General features: G+C 41.4%; 5 non-coding genes across 5 annotated transcripts; all 5 read left to right on the top strand.

Annotated features, from left to right (window-relative positions):
- The first annotated feature begins 2478 nt into the window (after positions 1 to 2478).
- On the top strand, positions 2479 to 2543 carry LOC132647837 (small nucleolar RNA SNORD109A). Its single transcript, XR_009586177.1, has one exon. It is a non-coding gene; the product is annotated as a small nucleolar RNA SNORD109A (small nucleolar RNA).
- Positions 2544 to 6029: 3486 nt separating this feature from the next.
- LOC132647836 (small nucleolar RNA SNORD109A) lies at positions 6030 to 6094 on the top strand. Its single transcript, XR_009586176.1, has one exon. It is a non-coding gene; the product is annotated as a small nucleolar RNA SNORD109A (small nucleolar RNA).
- A 3486-nt stretch (positions 6095 to 9580) lies between these two features.
- LOC132647835 (small nucleolar RNA SNORD109A) lies at positions 9581 to 9645 on the top strand. Its single transcript, XR_009586175.1, has one exon. It is a non-coding gene; the product is annotated as a small nucleolar RNA SNORD109A (small nucleolar RNA).
- Positions 9646 to 13131: 3486 nt separating this feature from the next.
- LOC132647833 (small nucleolar RNA SNORD109A) lies at positions 13132 to 13196 on the top strand. Its single transcript, XR_009586173.1, has one exon. It is a non-coding gene; the product is annotated as a small nucleolar RNA SNORD109A (small nucleolar RNA).
- Positions 13197 to 16682: 3486 nt separating this feature from the next.
- On the top strand, positions 16683 to 16747 carry LOC132647832 (small nucleolar RNA SNORD109A). Its single transcript, XR_009586172.1, has one exon. It is a non-coding gene; the product is annotated as a small nucleolar RNA SNORD109A (small nucleolar RNA).
- The last annotated feature ends 2551 nt before the right edge of the window (positions 16748 to 19298 follow it).

Raw genomic sequence — 19298 nt, 5'->3', positions numbered from 1 at the left:
ATAATTCAGAAATGACACACACATATATGTATATATATATATCTTACTACTAACAGACTTTTACGAAGCTGTAGCATAGGACTCTTGGTAACACTTGCTGGATACACAATTTCTAAAGCCATGGTTGAAGCTTGAATATCCAATCAAGGACATCATGTAATCTCAGATGTGTAGTACAACATACTCGATAAAAAGCAACCCAGTGTATTTGACCACGGGCTAGTCAGTTAGTGCGTAGAAAACATCTTCTTTTCATCAGATTTAACCTGAAGCATGGTAGATGATTCCAACGCTCTTCCAAGTGGAAGACTTGAGTTCCATGAATCGAGACATAGTAACATACATGTAGACAAAAAGGTACCTTTGGATTCCTCTCTCTTCCAAGATGAGGTAGCATGGCAGGGAAGAAATCTAAAGTCAATTATGGAACACTCTGTTGGATAAACAAGGAGAGAATTCCATGCACAGAGGACAAATTTCAATGACACCCTGAAATCTCAAAGATACCATTGGGCTTACTGACTTTCACCTCTGTGCTACTTGGTCGTTTTGACTTTGAGAAAGGAGGACTTAAGAATGACCATACTGCAATGCTATACTCACTGCTTCTTCTTTGCTTTGTCCAACTTCCTCTCTGCCCACTGAGAAGTGTACACAATGTGCCTGTTGGCACTGTCAAAGATGCTCTCACAGACAGCTTCTGAGGAAGTCATCAGAAGAAGAGAAATCCTTGCCACAGTGGCTAACATCTGAGGGGATTGGAAGGGAGGAAATGAATTCAATAGTTGGTTCTGGGAAAGACTGAACTGCTGGCAGACTTGAAGGTCGGGACACTTTAGAAAGTCAAGGTTGCCTAGACGCATTTCCATTTCTGATAACCTTCATACTTATTATGTTGCAGGCTAAAACTTGGAGAGGTGCTTCCCTTCTGGCAGGACAGGTAAGTGACGCTGCTTCCCATTGTGTCTTTTGTTTGTAGGCAGGCTGCATTCTCGCCTGTCTAAATATTTACCTATTGTGTACCGCAAGAGATGAGAATTATTTAACGTCCCTCTCATGGCTAAACAACCTAGGCTTCGTCTTGCCTCTTGATGGTGGAACACTTGCTATGGCCCTGGCATTGTAGGGGACTTAGCTAGGTAGTCCCAACCCAAGCAAGTGACAAGGATACTACCTAATACCATTAGTATTTTGAGGTGCATTTGGAAAACCAACAGTTGGGTGAAGTTATTGGCATATTTGACTTTCTTTTGAAGCTACCATTGAAGCTTCCAATTCTAAATAATATATCCAGAAGTACTAAGAAAAGCCTTCTCCCAGCTCCTTCCCTTATCAACATTCAAGCTCAAAGAATTAAACTCTTATTTCTGCCCTGACAGGTGTGGAACCCAAAGGAAGATGATAAGGTGTTAGGAGTCTAGACCCCTAGAGCACAGAACAATAACCCTCACAAATTTCATCTATCCTTGATCCTCTGGCGTGGATACTAAGAGAGCCACCCATGCGTTTTCACTTCCTTGTAAGTAGCATGGAAACATGCAATCTTGCCCTCTAAAATTCAGGTGAATTGCCATAAAGTTTTCGAAAACTCAAACAGAGCTGACAGTGAACCATATTTATTCTTTTTATAAATGATTATGGATTATGTTGAGCCAGAAATCTTGTTGTCCATTGTCAGAACAAAACAAAACAAAACTAAGAATATTTTTGGTATTAAATGCAATGCCTTCCTTCATCTTGGAAACTGGGTGGTGTTGCGTTCATTTGAAGAAACATGACATGAGAGGTGATACGAAGAGAAGGTTCAGGAATCAGGCACACAGAACCCAACTCCTGTCCCTATCAATGTCCTGTGGGATACCTGGTGATGTTTATGGACCAAAATGTAGCTTGGCCTGTGTGTTGCTTTTTGTTGTCCAAGGAAATATGGAAGGAGCTGGTGGTCATGCGACATACATCACAAAATCCTCCAGAGCATTGACAATTGCAGGACAACTGGAAGGCTCAATACAGGGCACTGAAAGATGGAGAGGAACATACATGGAAGACAGGGAACAGGAGGAGGAAGTGTAAAGGCGGGTTAACATGAGGAGCATAGAATCGAAACCGCAAATTAGGATGTTGAAAAAATCTTATCTAGATAGGAAAAAAAGTCATTTTGCTTTCTTGAATGTTTTCTCTATTCTTACCAAATCTTTGTTGTAAAGATTAAATACATAAGTTCAGGGAACATTCACAGGTACCCGATTTGGGGCCAGTGACACCCACCAAAGGCAATGTGTTGACCTCTATTTTTCTCCTATGGTGTCAAAGGGGAAAGGCTCTTTAATCCTGTCCTCTGTGTTTCCCCAGAACCTTTGACAGAATGAGCTACATGCCTCCTGCACAGTTTTGAACTTCCTTGTCAAGGCCCAGGAGTCTAGCTCTCTGGGTTTCACTTGGTAGGTGAAAACTCATGTGTTGAGCGAAGGCCTTTCTGGATCTATGATGACAACAGGTCTCTGAGGACGTTGACTGACTTGAACAGATGCGATCTGAGGTCCAGATATGAGGTCCTCGTGAGAACCATGAGGATTTCAGAGCCTGCCTTGCACTCTTCCCTCTTCAGAGAGGATGAGAACTGTGCAGTATGGCATCAGATTCTGAGATTTTTCGAAAAAGGCCTCATAACAGTACCCATACTTGGTTTGATACAATCTTCATTGCTTTCTATTTTCAAAGAGATAGAAATGATTCCAAGTGATAGGGAGACAACCTTTACTATAGGAGTAGGCACATATATCATGTAGAGATGACTGTAGGTGCAAATGACGTACTCAAAAAATATGTAAGAACTGATGAATTCGAACGTGCTGCTCATTCCTAGTCTCCGGCGATGTACCCTTGCACATATGTGGTAAAGTGTCAGGAGGGGAGGTTAGGGCTCATGCCAGTAGTCCCAAGAATATTGGAGGACAATGACTGCCCTCGCACTTTACCCAAAGTTGTGTAAAGGCTGACGTATAACTAATAATTAAAGGATCATTAAATTTATATAGAGGGAAAATTGAAATGGTCTTTCCTGCTGGAGGCTGGGTAAATTCTAGATAATAATGGCTAGGTGAGAAGCCAGGGCACCTGTTGGAGACATTCCCTAGTTTTATTGGTGTTCATCATTTATGTCTTAGCTGCCAAAATCTTCCAGAGCATGTTGTGTTTACCTATCTCTCTCTCGCATGGAAACCATCTCAGTTGATCCATCATGAGAAATGACAATTGGGCTTTGCTTTCTGTTATTTGTTGTTGTTGTTTCTGTTTTCCTCCTGGGTACATTCATCCTCTGATTGCCGCTCTCACACAGATGCAAATCATCTATTCTAACAAAATTTGCGTGTTACCCAAGATCTATGAAAACAACCATTCCTTTATGAAACAAGGAAAGATATTTCTAAAGAACATGTTGCTAGCTGGTAGACCCACAGTCCTGATAATGGATCAGATGCGCTAACTCTTCAAAGAAACAAGAAAGAACCACACACTGAATCTTCTTAACATCCTCATGATGAACACAAATAATTCAGAAATGACACACACATATATGTATATATATATATCTTACTACTAACAGACTTTTACGAAGCTGTAGCATAGGACTCTTGGTAACACTTGCTGGATACACAATTTCTAAAGCCATGGTTGAAGCTTGAATATCCAATCAAGGACATCATGTAATCTCAGATGTGTAGTACAACATACTCGATAAAAAGCAACCCAGTGTATTTGACCACGGGCTAGTCAGTTAGTGCGTAGAAAACATCTTCTTTTCATCAGATTTAACCTGAAGCATGGTAGATGATTCCAACGCTCTTCCAAGTGGAAGACTTGAGTTCCATGAATCGAGACATAGTAACATACATGTAGACAAAAAGGTACCTTTGGATTCCTCTCTCTTCCAAGATGAGGTAGCATGGCAGGGAAGAAATCTAAAGTCAATTATGGAACACTCTGTTGGATAAACAACGAGAGAATTCCATGCACAGAGGACAAATTTCAATGACACCCTGAAATCTCAAAGATACCATTGGGCTTACTGACTTTCACCTCTGTGCAACTTGGTCGTTTTGACTTTGAGAAAGGAGGACTTAAGAATGACCATACTGCAATGCTATACTCACTGCTTCTTCTTTGCTTTGTCCAACTTCCTCTCTGCCCACTGAGAAGTGTACACAATGTGCCTGTTGGCACTGTCAAAGATGCTCTCACAGACAGCTTCTGAGGAAGTCATCAGAAGAAGAGAAATCCTTGCCACAGTGGCTAACATCTGAGGGGATTGGAAGGGAGGAAATGAATTCAATAGTTGGTTCTGGGAAAGACTGAACTGCTGGCAGACTTGAAGGTCGGGACACTTTAGAAAGTCAAGGTTGCCTAGACGCATTTCCATTTCTGATAACCTTCATACTTATTATGTTGCAGGCTAAAACTTGGAGAGGTGCTTCCCTTCTGGCAGGACAGGTAAGTGACGCTGCTTCCCATTGTGTCTTTTGTTTGTAGGCAGGCTGCATTCTCGCCTGTCTAAATATTTACCTATTGTGTACCGCAAGAGATGAGAATTATTTAACGTCCCTCTCATGGCTAAACAACCTAGGCTTCGTCTTGCCTCTTGATGGTGGAACACTTGCTATGGCCCTGGCATTGTAGGGGACTTAGCTAGGTAGTCCCAACCCAAGCAAGTGACAAGGATACTACCTAATACCATTAGTATTTTGAGGTGCATTTGGAAAACCAACAGTTGGGTGAAGTTATTGGCATATTTGACTTTCTTTTGAAGCTACCATTGAAGCTTCCAATTCTAAATAATATATCCAGAAGTACTAAGAAAAGCCTTCTCCCAGCTCCTTCCCTTATCAACATTCAAGCTCAAAGAATTAAACTCTTATTTCTGCCCTGACAGGTGTGGAACCCAAAGGAAGATGATAAGGTGTTAGGAGTCTAGACCCCTAGAGCACAGAACAATAACCCTCACAAATTTCATCTATCCTTGATCCTCTGGCGTGGATACTAAGAGAGCCACCCATGCGTTTTCACTTCCTTGTAAGTAGCATGGAAACATGCAATCTTGCCCTCTAAAATTCAGGTGAATTGCCATAAAGTTTTCGAAAACTCAAACAGAGCTGACAGTGAACCATATTTATTCTTTTTATAAATGATTATGGATTATGTTGAGCCAGAAATCTTGTTGTCCATTGTCAGAACAAAACAAAACAAAACTAAGAATATTTTTGGTATTAAATGCAATGCCTTCCTTCATCTTGGAAACTGGGTGGTGTTGCGTTCATTTGAAGAAACATGACATGAGAGGTGATACGAAGAGAAGGTTCAGGAATCAGGCACACAGAACCCAACTCCTGTCCCTATCAATGTCCTGTGGGATACCTGGTGATGTTTATGGACCAAAATGTAGCTTGGCCTGTGTGTTGCTTTTTGTTGTCCAAGGAAATATGGAAGGAGCTGGTGGTCATGCGACATACATCACAAAATCCTCCAGAGCATTGACAATTGCAGGACAACTGGAAGGCTCAATACTGGGCACTGAAAGATGGAGAGGAACATACATGGAAGACAGGGAACAGGAGGAGGAAGTGTAAAGGCGGGTTAACATGAGGAGCATAGAATCGAAACCGCAAATTAGGATGTTGAAAAAATCTTATCTAGATAGGAAAAAAAGTCATTTTGCTTTCTTGAATGTTTTCTCTATTCTTACCAAATCTTTGTTGTAAAGATTAAATACATAAGTTCAGGGAACATTCACAGGTACCCGATTTGGGGCCAGTGACACCCACCAAAGGCAATGTGTTGACCTCTATTTTTCTCCTATGGTGTCAAAGGGGAAAGGCTCTTTAATCCTGTCCTCTGTGTTTCCCCAGAACCTTTGACAGAATGAGCTACATGCCTCCTGCACAGTTTTGAACTTCCTTGTCAAGGCCCAGGAGTCTAGCTCTCTGGGTTTCACTTGGTAGGTGAAAACTCATGTGTTGAGCGAAGGCCTTTCTGGATCTATGATGACAACAGGTCTCTGAGGACGTTGACTGACTTGAACAGATGCGATCTGAGGTCCAGATATGAGGTCCTCGTGAGAACCATGAGGATTTCAGAGCCTGCCTTGCACTCTTCCCTCTTCAGAGAGGATGAGAACTGTGCAGTATGGCATCAGATTCTGAGATTTTTCGAAAAAGGCCTCATAACAGTACCCATACTTGGTTTGATACAATCTTCATTGCTTTCTATTTTCAAAGAGATAGAAATGATTCCAAGTGATAGGGAGACAACCTTTACTATAGGAGTAGGCACATATATCAGGTAGAGATGACTGTAGGTGCAAATGACGTACTCAAAAAATATGTAAGAACTGATGAATTCGAACGTGCTGCTCATTCCTAGTCTCCGGCGATGTACCCTTGCACATATGTGGTAAAGTGTCAGGAGGGGAGGTTAGGGCTCATGCCAGTAGTCCCAAGAATATTGGAGGACAAGGACTGCCCTCGCACTTTACCCAAAGTTGTGTAAAGGCTGACGTATAACTAATAATTAAAGGATCATTCAATTTATATAGAGGGAAAATTGAAATGGTCTTTCCTGCTGTAGGCTGGGTAAATTCTAGATAATAATGGCTAGGTGAGAAGCCAGGGCACCTGTTGGAGACATTCCCTAGTTTTATTGGTGTTCATCATTTATGTCTTAGCTGCCAAAATCTTCCAGAGCATGTTGTGTTTACCTATCTCTCTCTCGCATGGAAACCATCTCAGTTGATTCATCATGAGAAATGACAATTGGGCTTTGCTTTCTGTTATTTGTTGTTGTTGTTTCTGTTTTCCTCCTGGGTACATTCATCCTCTGATTGCCGCTCTCACACAGATGCAAATCATCTATTCTAACAAAATTTGCGTGTTACCCAAGATCTATGAAAACAACCATTCCTTTATGAAACAAGGAAAGATATTTCTAAAGAACATGTTGCTAGCTGGTAGACCCACAGTCCTGATAATGGATCAGATGCGCTAACTCTTCAAAGAAACAAGAAAGAACCACACACTGAATCTTCTTAACATCCTCATGATGAACACAAATAATTCAGAAATGACACACACATATATGTATATATATATATCTTACTACTAACAGACTTTTACGAAGCTGTAGCATAGGACTCTTGGTAACACTTGCTGGATACACAATTTCTAAAGCCATGGTTGAAGCTTGAATATCCAATCAAGGACATCATGTAATCTCAGATGTGTAGTACAACATACTCGATAAAAAGCAACCCAGTGTATTTGACCACGGGCTAGTCAGTTAGTGCGTAGAAAACATCTTCTTTTCATCAGATTTAACCTGAAGCATGGTAGATGATTCCAACGCTCTTCCAAGTGGAAGACTTGAGTTCCATGAATCGAGACATAGTAACATACATGTAGACAAAAAGGTACCTTTGGATTCCTCTCTCTTCCAAGATGAGGTAGCATGGCAGGGAAGAAATCTAAAGTCAATTATGGAACACTCTGTTGGATAAACAAGGAGAGAATTCCATGCACAGAGGACAAATTTCAATGACACCCTGAAATCTCAAAGATACCATTGGGCTTACTGACTTTCACCTCTGTGCAACTTGGTCGTTTTGACTTTGAGAAAGGAGGAGTTAAGAATGACCATACTGCAATGCTATACTCACTGCTTCTTCTTTGCTTTGTCCAACATCCTCTCTGCCCACTGAGAAGTGTACACAATGTGCCTGTTGGCACTGGCAAAGATGCTCTCACAGACAGCTTCTGAGGAAGTCATCAGAAGAAGAGAAATCCTTGCCACAGTGGCTAACATCTGAGGGGATTGGAAGGGAGGAAATGAATTCAATAGTTGGTTCTGGGAAAGACTGAACTGCTGGCAGACTTGAAGGTCGGGACACTTTAGAAAGTCAAGGTTGCCTAGACGCATTTCCTTTTCTGATAACCTTCATACTTATTATGTTGCAGGCTAAATCTTGGAGAGGTGCTTCCCTTCTGGCAGGACAGGTAAGTGACGCTGCTTCCCATTGTGTCTTTTGTTTGTAGGCAGGCTGCATTCTCGCCTGTCTAAATATTTACCTATTGTGTACCGCAAGAGATGAGAATTATTTAACGTACCTCTCATGGCTAAACAACCTAGGCTTCGTCTTGCCTCTTGATGGTGGAACACTTGCTATGGCCCTGGCATTGTAGGGGACTTAGCTAGGTAGTCCCAACCCAAGCAAGTGACAAGGATACTACCTAATACCATTAGTATTTTGAGGTGCATTTGGAAAACCAACAGTTGGGTGAAGTTATTGGCATATTTGACTTTCTTTTGAAGCTACCATTGAAGCTTCCAATTCTAAATAATATATCCAGAAGTACTAAGAAAAGCCTTCTCCCAGCTCCTTCCCTTATCGACATTCAAGCTCAAAGAATTAAACTCTTATTTCTGCCCTGACAGGTGTGGAACCCAAAGGAAGATAATAAGGTGTTAGGAGTCTAGACCCCTAGAGCACAGAACAATAACCCTCAGAAATTTCATCTATCCTTGATCCTCTGGCGTGGATACTAAGAGAGCCACCCATGCGTTTTCACTTCCTTGTAAGTAGCATGGAAACATGCAATCTTGCCCTCTAAAATTCAGGTGAATTGCCATAAAGTTTTCAAAAACTCAAACAGAGCTGACAATGAACCATATTTATTCTTTTTATAAATGATTATGGATTATGTTGAGCCAGAAATCTAGTTGTCCATTGTCAGAACAAAACAAAACAAAACTAAGAATATTTTTGGTATTAAATGCAATGCCTTCCTTCATCTTGGAAACTGGGTGGTGTTGAGTTCATTTGAAGAAACATGACATGAGAGGTGATACGAAGAGAAGGTTCAGGAATCAGGCACACAGAACCCAACTCCTGTCCCTATCAATGTCCTGTGGAATACCTGGTGATGTTTATGGACCAAAATGTAGCTTGGCCTGTGTGTTGCTTTTTGTTGTCCAAGGAAATATGGAAGGAGCTGGTGGTCATGCGACATACATCACAAAATCCTCCAGAGCATTGACAATTGCAGGGCAACTGGAAGGCTCAATACTGGGCACTGAAAGATGGAGAGGAACATACATGGAAGACAGGGAACAGGAGGAGGAAGTGTAAAGGCGGGTTAACATGAGGAGCATAGAATCGAAACCGCAAATTAGGATGTTGAAAAAATCTTATCTAGATAGGAAAAAAAGTCATTTTGCTTTCTTGAATGTTTTCTCTATTCTTACCAAATCTTTGTTGTAAAGATTAAATACATAAGTTCAGGGAACATTCACAGGTACCCGATTTGGGGCCAGTGACACCCACCAAAGGCAATGTGTTGACCTCTATTTTTCTCCTATGGTGTCAAAGGGGAAAGGCTCTTTAATCCTGTCCTCTGTGTTTCCCCAGAACCTTTGACAGAATGAGCTACATGCCTCCTGCACAGTTTTGAACTTCCTTGTCAAGGCCCAGGAGTCTAGCTCTCTGGGTTTCACTTGGTAGGTGAAAACTCATGTGTTGAGCGAAGGCCTTTCTGGATCTATGATGACAACAGGTCTCTGAGGACGTTGACTGACTTGAACAGATGCGATCTGAGGTCCAGATATGAGGTCCTCGTGAGAACCATGAGGATTTCAGAGCCTGCCTTGCACTCTTCCCTCTTCAGAGAGGATGAGAACTGTGCAGTATGGCATCAGATTCTGAGATTTTTCGAAAAAGGCCTCATAACAGTACCCATACTTGGTTTGATACAACCTTCATTGCTTTCTATTTTCAAAGAGATAGAAATGATTCCAAGTGATAGGGAGACAACCTTTACTATAGGAGTAGGCACATATATCATGTAGAGATGACTGTAGGTGCAAATGACGTACTCAAAAAATATGTAAGAACTGATGAATTCGAACGTGCTGCTCATTCCTAGTCTCCGGCGATGTACCCTTGCACATATGTGGTAAAGTGTCAGGAGGGGAGGTTAGGGCTCATGCCAGTAGTCCCAAGAATATTGGAGGACAATGACTGCCCTCGCACTTTACCCAAAGTTGTGTAAAGGCTGACGTATAACTAATAATTAAAGGATCATTAAATTTATATAGAGGGAAAATTGAAATGGTCTTTCCTGCTGGAGGCTGGGTAAATTCTAGATAATAATGGCTAGGTGAGAAGCCAGGGCACCTGTTGGAGACATTCCCTAGTTTTATTGGTGTTCATCATTTATGTCTTAGCTGCCAAAATCTTCCAGAGCATGTTGTGTTTACCTATCTCTCTCTCGCATGGAAACCATCTCAGTTGATCCATCATGAGAAATGACAATTGGGCTTTGCTTTCTGTTATTTGTTGTTGTTGTTTCTGTTTTCCTCCTGGGTACATTCATCCTCTGATTGCCGCTCTCACACAGATGCAAATCATCTATTCTAACAAAATTTGCGTGTTACCCAAGATCTATGAAAACAACCATTCCTTTATGAAACAAGGAAAGATATTTCTAAAGAACATGTTGCTAGCTGGTAGACCCACAGTCCTGATAATGGATCAGATGCGCTAACTCTTCAAAGAAACAAGAAAGAACCACACACTGAATCTTCTTAACATCCTCATGATGAACACAATTAATTCAGAAATGACACACACATATATGTATATATATATATCTTACTACTAACAGACTTTTACGAAGCTGTAGCATAGGACTCTTGGTAACACTTGCTGGATACACAATTTCTAAAGCCATGGTTGAAGCTTGAATATCCAATCAAGGACATCATGTAATCTCAGATGTGTAGTACAACATACTCGATAAAAAGCAACCCAGTGTATTTGACCACGGGCTAGTCAGTTAGTGCGTAGAAAACATCTTCTTTTCATCAGATTTAACCTGAAGCATGGTAGATGATTCCAACGCTCTTCCAAGTGGAAGACTTGAGTTCCATGAATCGAGACATAGTAACATACATGTAGACAAAAAGGTACCTTTGGATTCCTCTCTCTTCCAAGATGAGGTAGCATGGCAGGGAAGAAATCTAAAGTCAATTATGGAACACTCTGTTGGATAAACAAGGAGAGAATTCCATGCACAGAGGACAAATTTCAATGACACCCTGAAATCTCAAAGATACCATTGGGCTTACTGACTTTCACCTCTGTGCAACTTGGTCGTTTTGACTTTGAGAAAGGAGGAGTTAAGAATTACCATACTGCAATGCTATACTCACTGCTTCTTCTTTGCTTTGTCCAACATCCTCTCTGCCCACTGAGAAGTGTACACAATGTGCCTGTTGGCACTGGCAAAGATGCTCTCACAGACAGCTTCTGAGGAAGTCATCAGAAGAAGAGAAATCCTTGCCACAGTGGCTAACATCTGAGGGGATTGGAAGGGAGGAAATGAATTCAATAGTTGGTTCTGGGAAAGACTGAACTGCTGGCAGACTTGAAGGTCGGGACACTTTAGAAAGTCAAGGTTGCCTAGACGCATTTCCTTTTCTGATAACCTTCATACTTATTATGTTGCAGGCTAAATCTTGGAGAGGTGCTTCCCTTCTGGCAGGACAGGTAAGTGACGCTGCTTCCCATTGTGTCTTTTGTTTGTAGGCAGGCTGCATTCTCGCCTGTCTAAATATTTACCTATTGTGTACCGCAAGAGATGAGAATTATTTAACGTACCTCTCATGGCTAAACAACCTAGGCTTCGTCTTGCCTCTTGATGGTGGAACACTTGCTATGGCCCTGGCATTGTAGGGGACTTAGCTAGGTAGTCCCAACCCAAGCAAGTGACAAGGATACTACCTAATACCATTAGTATTTTGAGGTGCATTTGGAAAACCAACAGTTGGGTGAAGTTATTGGCATATTTGACTTTCTTTTGAAGCTACCATTGAAGCTTCCAATTCTAAATAATATATCCAGAAGTACTAAGAAAAGCCTTCTCCCAGCTCCTTCCCTTATCGACATTCAAGCTCAAAGAATTAAACTCTTATTTCTGCCCTGACAGGTGTGGAACCCAAAGGAAGATGATAAGGTGTTAGGAGTCTAGACCCCTAGAGCACAGAACAATAACCCTCACAAATTTCATCTATCCTTGATCCTCTGGCGTGGATACTAAGAGAGCCACCCATGCATTTTCACTTCCTTGTAAGTAGCATGGAAACATGCAATCTTGCCCTCTAAAATTCAGGTGAATTGCCATAAAGTTTTCAAAAACTCAAACAGAGCTGACAATGAACCATATTTATTCTTTTTATAAATGATTATGGATTATGTTGAGCCAGAAATCTTGTTGTCCATTGTCAGAACAAAACAAAACAAAACTAAGAATATTTTTGGTATTAAATGCAATGCCTTCCTTCATCTTGGAAACTGGGTGGTGTTGAGTTCATTTGAAGAAACATGACATGAGAGGTGATACGAAGAGAAGGTTCAGGAATCAGGCACACAGAACCCAACTCCTGTCCCTATCAATGTCCTGTGGGATACCTGGTGATGTTTATGGACCAAAATGTAGCTTGGCCTGTGTGTTGCTTTTTGTTGTCCAAGGAAATATGGAAGGAGCTGGTGGTCATGCGACATACATCACAAAATCCTCCAGAGCATTGACAATTGCAGGGCAACTGGAAGGCTCAATACTGGGCACTGAAAGATGGAGAGGAACATACATGGAAGACAGGGAACAGGAGGAGGAAGTGTAAAGGCGGGTTAACATGAGGAGCATAGAATCGAAACCGCAAATTAGGATGTTGAAAAAATCTTATCTAGATAGGAAAAAAAGTCATTTTGCTTTCTTGAATGTTTTCTCTATTCTTACCAAATCTTTGTTGTAAAGATTAAATACATAAGTTCAGGGAACATTCACAGGTACCCAATTTGGGGCCAGTGACACCCACCAAAGGCAATGTGTTGACCTCTATTTTTCTCCTATGGTGTCAAAGGGGAAAGGCTCTTTAATCCTGTCCTCTGTGTTTCCCCAGAACCTTTGACAGAATGAGCTACATGCCTCCTGCACAGTTTTGAACTTCCTTGTCAAGGCCCAGGAGTCTAGCTCTCTGGGTTTCACTTGGTAGGTGAAAACTCATGTGTTGAGCGAAGGCCTTTCTGGATCTATGATGACAACAGGTCTCTGAGGACGTTGACTGACTTGAACAGATGCGATCTGAGGTCCAGATATGAGGTCCTCGTGAGAACCATGAGGATTTCAGAGCCTGCCTTGCACTCTTCCCTCTTCAGAGAGGATGAGAACTGTGCAGTATGGCATCAGATTCTGAGATTTTTCGAAAAAGGCCTCATAACAGTACCCATACTTGGTTTGATACAACCTTCATTGCTTTCTATTTTCAAAGAGATAGAAATGATTCCAAGTGATAGGGAGACAACCTTTACTATAGGAGTAGGCACATATATCATGTAGAGATGACTGTAGGTGCAAATGACGTACTCAAAAAATATGTAAGAACTGATGAATTCGAACGTGCTGCTCATTCCTAGTCTCCGGCGATGTACCCTTGCACATATGTGGTAAAGTGTCAGGAGGGGAGGTTAGGGCTCATGCCAGTAGTCCCAAGAATATTGGAGGACAATGACTGCCCTCGCACTTTACCCAAAGTTGTGTAAAGGCTGACGTATAACTAATAATTAAAGGATCATTAAATTTATATAGAGGGAAAATTGAAATGGTCTTTCCTGCTGGAGGCTGGGTAAATTCTAGATAATAATGGCTAGGTGAGAAGCCAGGGCACCTGTTGGAGACATTCCCTAGTTTTATTGGTGTTCATCATTTATGTCTTAGCTGCCAAAATCTTCCAGAGCATGTTGTGTTTACCTATCTCTCTCTCGCATGGAAACCATCTCAGTTGATCCATCATGAGAAATGACAATTGGGCTTTGCTTTCTGTTATTTGTTGTTGTTGTTTCTGTTTTCCTCCTGGGTACATTCATCCTCTGATTGCCGCTCTCACACAGATGCAAATCATCTATTCTAACAAAATTTGCGTGTTACCCAAGATCTATGAAAACAACCATTCCTTTATGAAACAAGGAAAGATATTTCTAAAGAACATGTTGCTAGCTGGTAGACCCACAGTCCTGATAATGGATCAGATGCGCTAACTCTTCAAAGAAACAAGAAAGAACCACACACTGAATCTTCTTAACATCCTCATGATGAACACAATTAATTCAGAAATGACACACACATATATGTATATATATATATCTTACTACTAACAGACTTTTACGAAGCTGTAGCATAGGACTCTTGGTAACACTTGCTGGATACACAATTTCTAAAGCCATGGTTGAAGCTTGAATATCCAATCAAGGACATCATGTAATCTCAGATGTGTAGTACAACATACTCGATAAAAAGCAACCCAGTGTATTTGACCACGGGCTAGTCAGTTAGTGCGTAGAAAACATCTTCTTTTCATCAGATTTAACCTGAAGCATGGTAGATGATTCCAACGCTCTTCCAAGTGGAAGACTTGAGTTCCATGAATCGAGACATAGTAACATACATGTAGACAAAAAGGTACCTTTGGATTCCTCTCTCTTCCAAGATGAGGTAGCATGGCAGGGAAGAAATCTAAAGTCAATTATGGAACACTCTGTTGGATAAACAAGGAGAGAATTCCATGCACAGAGGACAAATTTCAATGACACCCTGAAATCTCAAAGATACCATTGGGCTTACTGACTTTCACCTCTGTGCAACTTGGTCGTTTTGACTTTGAGAAAGGAGGAGTTAAGAATTACCATACTGCAATGCTATACTCACTGCTTCTTCTTTGCTTTGTCCAACATCCTCTCTGCCCACTGAGAAGTGTACACAATGTGCCTGTTGGCACTGGCAAAGATGCTCTCACAGACAGCTTCTGAGGAAGTCATCAGAAGAAGAGAAATCCTTGCCACAGTGGCTAACATCTGAGGGGATTGGAAGGGAGGAAATGAATTCAATAGTTGGTTCTGGGAAAGACTGAACTGCTGGCAGACTTGAAGGTCGGGACACTTTAGAAAGTCAAGGTTGCCTAGACGCATTTCCTTTTCTGATAACCTTCATACTTATTATGTTGCAGGCTAAATCTTGGAGAGGTGCTTCCCTTCTGGCAGGACAGGTAAGTGACGCTGCTTCCCATTGTGTCTTTTGTTTGTAGGCAGGCTGCATTCTCGCCTGTCTAAATATTTACCTATTGTGTACCGCAAGAGATGAGAATTATTTAACGTACCTCTCATGGCTAAACAACCTAGGCTTCGTCTTGCCTCTTGATGGTGGAACACTTGCTATGGCCCTGGCATTGTAGGGGACTTAGCTAGGTAGTCCCAACCCAAGCAAGTGACAAGGATACTACCTAATACCATTAGTATTTTGAGGTGCATTTGGAAAACCAACAGTTGGGTGAAGTTATTGGCATATTTGACTTTCTTTTGAAGCTACCATTGAAGCTTCCAATTCTAAATAATATATCCAGAAGTACTAAGAAAAGCCTTCTCCCAGCTCCTTCCCTTATCGACATTCAAGCTCAAAGAATTAAACTCTTATTTCTGCCCTGACAGGTGTGGAACCCAAAGGAAGATGATAAGGTGTTAGGAGTCTAGACCCCTAGAGCACAGAACAATAACCCTCACAAATTTCATCTATCCTTGATCCTCTGGCGTGGATACTAAGAGAGCCACCCATGCATTTTCACTTCCTTGTAAGTAGCATGGAAACATGCAATCTTGCCCTCTAAAATTCAGGTGAATTGCCATAAAGTTTTCAAAAACTCAAACAGAGCTGACAATGAACCATATTTATTCTTTTTATAAATGATTATGGATTATGTTGAGCCAGAAATCTTGTTGTCCATTGTCAGAACAAAACAAAACAAAACTAAGAATATTTTTGGTATTAAATGCAATGCCTTCCTTCATCTTGGAAACTGGGTGGTGTTGAGTTCATTTGAAGAAACATGACATGAGAGGTGATACGAAGAGAAGGTTCAGGAATCAGGCACACAGAACCCAACTCCTGTCCCTATCAATGTCCTGTGGGATACCTGGTGATGTTTATGGACCAAAATGTAGCTTGGCCTGTGTGTTGCTTTTTGTTGTCCAAGGAAATATGGAAGGAGCTGGTGGTCATGCGACATACATCACAAAATCCTCCAGAGCATTGACAATTGCAGGGCAACTGGAAGGCTCAATACTGGGCACTGAAAGATGGAGAGGAACATACATGGAAGACAGGGAACAGGAGGAGGAAGTGTAAAGGCGGGTTAACATGAGGAGCATAGAATCGAAACCGCAAATTAGGATGTTGAAAAAATCTTATCTAGATAGGAAAAAAAGTCATTTTGCTTTCTTGAATGTTTTCTCTATTCTTACCAAATCTTTGTTGTAAAGATTAAATACATAAGTTCAGGGAACATTCACAGGTACCCAATTTGGGGCCAGTGACACCCACCAAAGGCAATGTGTTGACCTCTATTTTTCTCCTATGGTGTCAAAGGGGAAAGGCTCTTTAATCCTGTCCTCTGTGTTTCCCCAGAACCTTTGACAGAATGAGCTACATGCCTCCTGCACAGTTTTGAACTTCCTTGTCAAGGCCCAGGAGTCTAGCTCTCTGGGTTTCACTTGGTAGGTGAAAACTCATGTGTTGAGCGAAGGCCTTTCTGGATCTATGATGACAACAGGTCTCTGAGGACGTTGACTGACTTGAACAGATGCGATCTGAGGTCCAGATATGAGGTCCTCGTGAGAACCATGAGGATTTCAGAGCCTGCCTTGCACTCTTCCCTCTTCAGAGAGGATGAGAACTGTGCAGTATGGCATCAGATTCTGAGATTTTTCGAAAAAGGCCTCATAACAGTACCCATACTTGGTTTGATACAACCTTCATTGCTTTCTATTTTCAAAGAGATAGAAATGATTCCAAGTGATAGGGAGACAACCTTTACTATAGGAGTAGGCACATATATCAGGTAGAGATGACTGTAGGTGCAAATGACGTACTCAAAAAATATGTAAGAACTGATGAATTCGAACGTGCTGCTCATTCCTAGTCTCTGGCGAGGTACCCTTGCACATATGTGGTAAAGTGTCAGGAGGGGAGGTTAGGGCTCATGCCAGTAGTCCCAAGAATATTGGAGGACAAGGACTGCCCTCGCACTTTACCCAAAGTTGTGTAAAGGCTGACGTATAACTAATAATTAAAGGATCATTCAATTTATATAGAGGGAAAATTGAAATGGTCTTTCCTGCTGGAGGCTGGGTAAATTCTAGATAATAATGGCTAGGTGAGAAGCCAGGGCACCTGTTGGAGACATTCCCTAGTTTTATTGGTGTTCATCATTTATGTCTTAGCTGCCAAAATCTTCCAGAGCATGTTGTGTTTACCTATCTCTCTCTCGCATGGAAACCATCTCAGTTGATCCATCATGAGAAATGACAATTGGGCTTTGCTTTCTGTTATTTGTTGTTGTTGTTTCTGTTTTCCTCCTGGGTACATTCATCCTCTGATTGCCGCTCTCACACAGAGGCAAATCATCTATTCTAACAAAATTTGCGTGTTACCCAAGATCTATGAAAACAACCATTCCTTTATGAAACAAGGAAAGATATTTCTAAAGAACATGTTGCTAGCTGGTAGACCCACAGTCCTGATAATGGATCAGATGCGCTAACTCTTCAAAGAAACAAGAAAGAACCACACACTGAATCTTCTTAACATCCTCATGATGAACACAATTAATTCAGAAATGACACACACATATATGTATATATATATATCTTACTACTAACAGACTTTTACGAAGCTGTAGCATAGGACTCTTGGTAACACTTGCTGGATACACAATTTCTAAAGCCATGGTTGAAGCTTGAATATCCAATCAAGGACATCATGTAATCTCAGATGTGTAGTACAACATACTCGATAAAATCAACCCAGTGTATTTGACCACGGGCTAGTCAGTTAGTGCGTAGAAAACATCTTCTTTTCATCAGATTTAACCTGAAGCATGGTAGATGATTCCAACGCTCTTCCAAGTGGAAGACTTGAGTTCCATGAATCGAGACATAGTAACATACATGTAGACAAAAAGGTACCTTTGGATTCCTCTCTCTTCCAAGATGAGGTAGCATGGCAGGGAAGAAATCTAAAGTCAATTATGGAACACTCTGTTGGATAAACAACGAGAGAATTCCATGCACAGAGGACAAATTTCAATGACACCCTGAAATCTCAAAGATACCATTGGGCTTACTGACTTTCACCTCTGTGCAACTTGGTCGTTTTGACTTTGAGAAAGGAGGAGTTAAGAATGACCATACTGCAATGCTATACTCACTGCTTCTTCTTTGCTTTGTCCAACTTCCTCTCTGCCCACTGAGAAGTGTACACAATGTGCCTGTTGGCACTGGCAAAGATGCTCTCACAGACAACTTCTGAGGAAGTCATCAGAAGAAGAGAAATCCTTGCCACAGTGGCTAACATCTGAGGGGATTGGAAGGGAGGAAATGAATTCAATAGTTGGTTCTGGGAAAGACTGAACTGCTGGCAGACTTGAAGGTCGGGACACTTTAGAAAGTCAAGGTTGCCTAGACGCATTTCCTTTTCTGATAACCTTCATACTTATTATGTTGCAGGCTAAAACTTGGAGAGGTGCTTCCCTTCTGGCAGGACAGGTAAGTGACGCTGCTTCCCATTGTTTCTTTTGTTTGTAGGCAGGCTGCATTCTCGCCTGTCTAAATATTTACCTATTGTGTACCGGTGTACCGCAAGAGATGAGAATTATTTAACGTCCCTCTCATGGCTAAACAACCTAGGCTTCGTCTTGCCTCTTGATGGTGGAACACTTGCTATGGCCCTGGCATTGTAGGGGACTTAGCTAGGTAGTCCCAACCCAAGCAAGTGACAAGGATACTACCTAATACCATTAGTATTTTGAGGTGCATTTGGAAAACCAACAGTTGGGTGAAGTTATTGGCATATTTGACTTTCTTTTGAAGCTACCATTGAAGCTTCCAATTCTAAATAATATATCCAGAAGTACTAAGAAAAGCCTTCTCCCAGCTCCTTCCCTTATCGACATTCAAGCTCAAAGAATTAAACTCTTATTTCTACCTTGACAGGTGTGGAACCCAAAGGAAGATGATAAGGTGTTAGGAGTCTAGACCCCTAGAGCACAGAACAATAACCCTCACAAATTTCATCTATCCTTGATCCTCTGGCGTGGATACTAAGAGAGCCACCCATGCGTTTTCACTTCCTTGTAAGTAGCATGGAAAC

The sequence above is a fragment of the Meriones unguiculatus genome, chromosome 14 (assembly GCF_030254825.1).
Source record: "Meriones unguiculatus strain TT.TT164.6M chromosome 14, Bangor_MerUng_6.1, whole genome shotgun sequence".
In the NCBI taxonomy this organism is placed as follows: Eukaryota; Metazoa; Chordata; class Mammalia; order Rodentia; family Muridae; genus Meriones; species Meriones unguiculatus.
This window is presented reverse-complemented; position numbering and strand designations above follow the sequence as displayed.